Raw genomic sequence first — 2,521 nt, forward strand, 5'->3', positions numbered from 1 at the left:
GACTGCTTTGCAGGACAGAAACCTTATCTACCTTGCTCGTCTCTGGGAAAACAAATATTTGCAGAATGGCTGAATGAATGAAGTCCTGCAAGGCAGCTCATCTCACAGATGGAACTGACACTCAGAGAAGTAACTGACCCAAAGCAATCCAACTGTGAGTGGTGGAGCGAGCGTTGTAAGCCAGCCCTTCTCCTCTACAGTGACTGAGAAAATGGAGCCCATGGAGATCAGGGGTCCCAACTTCTGCGCGTGGCATATACCTAGTTCTCACGTTGGAACGTTGTCATGTGGGAGGTTTTAAAGTGGATTTCTTTTGAGGGGGAGGGGAGGCAGTGGGATGTTAATGTCAGTCCTTTAGAGGAAGTAAAACAGATCCCCCAGGTAAAATGACATTCTCATGCCACTTACAACACATCATTTTTGGAGGGATGAGTAATAAATTCATTCAAAGCCTTGTTTACCAAGAGGATTAGAGATTAGGGAATTCCTGAGATAACTCTCCCTGCAATGTGTTTTATCAGAGGAACTCAGCTGGACAAAAGCTGCAGATTGAGTCCAAAAGAGTTACATGTCCCTTACCAAGATTTAGTGACCTCCCACCTAGTAGGCGTGCCTTTTCCTAGGAACTGCAGGGAGAGACAGTGGAGAATAGGAAAAAAAAATCCATAGATGGAATTTTACAAATTGGAGACAGCTACTTTATAGAAACAGTATCTCTTTGTCAGACAAGTCCAGGCAACTTTTGAAAATACGATATGCCTCCACATTAGCCATTCACAGCTGCCAAGACTATGGCAATGGAGTCTAAACTGCTGAGTCAGGGCCGGCCCCGTGGCTTATTGGTTAAGTGCACGCGCTCCGCTACTGGCGGCCCGGGTTTGGATCCCGGGCGCGCACCGACGCACCACTTCTCTGGCCATGCTGAGGCCACGTCCCACATACAGCAACTAGAAGGATGTGCAGCTATGACATACAACTATCTACTGGGGCTTTGGGGGAAAAAATAAATAAAATAAAATTATAAAAAAAAAATAAAATAAACTGCTGAGTCAAAAGGATGGGTCTGAATTCCAAGGGAATTCAAATTCTTTCCAGGTCTATTCAAGCGGAAAATAGCTACTGTCTTTATCTGCAATATTGTTGCCCTGGGCACAATCCTAAAAATAGGAGGGGCTATTATTTTTGAAGTACTCGCCCCTCTGCTAGGTAGGGTGTGAAACATTCTGTGAGGATCATTTAATGTAATCCTCACAAGATTCCATGAGGCAGATACCACTGTTATCCCGATTTAAAGATGAGATGAGGAAACCAAGGTTTTGGGAGGCAAAGTGACCAGCCCAAGGTCAGACATCTGGGCAGAGAGCCAGCCAGATTCAAACAGTCTGATGCCAGGTCCAAGGTCTTCAGTTTTAACTGCCCAGCAAGTTAAAGTTAAAGACAGACTATTTGATATTCCAGCTGGGCTAAACAAATCTGTGATGTATGGTTGTTGTAATGAACTCACAGATCATCCAGTAAAGACTTTTTCATGCTGGAAAGGAACGCAGGATAAAGATGACGTCTGCTCCGAAATCTCTCCCAACTTTCCTAGTCTTTTTCCCAGTTAGGGCTTCCAGTCGTTGTGAGAAAAGACACAGTAAAATGGAAGCAGAGAAGAGTCAAGTACCTTGCTCAAGTCACATAGGTGATTCACGGCAAAGCCAGCCTTGAGCTCAGCCAGGCAAGGTGACATCTGGGTAGTCACCTGCTGCATTGGCTCTTGATAACTTTCTTATGAACACATCCCTGTTCTCTTGTAGCTCTGACTTTCTAACTAAGACACTATTGCAGGGTCCTGGTTATCTGCGCAAGATCTGTTATCATTCAGAACTGGGTGTGAATGCTGGCTAGTTATGTGGCCCTAGGCAAACTGCTGTACTTCTCTGAGCCGTGATTTCCCCATCCGTAAAAAGGAGACTGTAATAACACGTACCTTCTGGAATGTTGTTGTGGCTACAAATTAGCTAAAAGCTGTGTTAGATTTTCAGAAAACTGCCTTTATTCTATTAGTAGGTGGAAAAATTAACTGGTACAGAAAGAAAGTTTAGTCAGCTGGAGAGAAGAGAGAAACTGAGTGCCACCCAACGTTACTGGTGGCTCCTCTGGGAGTGAACCTGGATACAGTGAGAGAAAGAATACTCTAGTCTGAACTAGAGCCAGACTCTGCCCCCTACTTGAGACAGATTATGCCACCTTCTGAGGTGTGTATCTTCGGGCATAAAATCAAATTCCTATTTACTCAGCCCAGCTCTCGGGAGGAGGTACTGGGATACTGTTATGAGAGGTTTGGGGATTTGATCGGAGATGTAAAAGACACTTTTCACTCCAAACAAATGGACTGAAGGTATATTTTATTATATAGAGGATAGTAAAGGCAATAGTCCGCAAACAGATCCGAATAGGTCAAATAATAAGAGGGAAAAAACACCAGCTCGACTGGAAAGGGAAAACATCCACATCGGCTGAGATAGCAGCAGATCCG

The sequence above is a fragment of the Ceratotherium simum genome, chromosome 26 (genome assembly GCF_057802395.1).
Source record: "Ceratotherium simum simum isolate JZ-2026a chromosome 26, ASM5780239v1, whole genome shotgun sequence".
Classification (NCBI taxonomy): domain Eukaryota; kingdom Metazoa; phylum Chordata; class Mammalia; order Perissodactyla; family Rhinocerotidae; genus Ceratotherium; species Ceratotherium simum.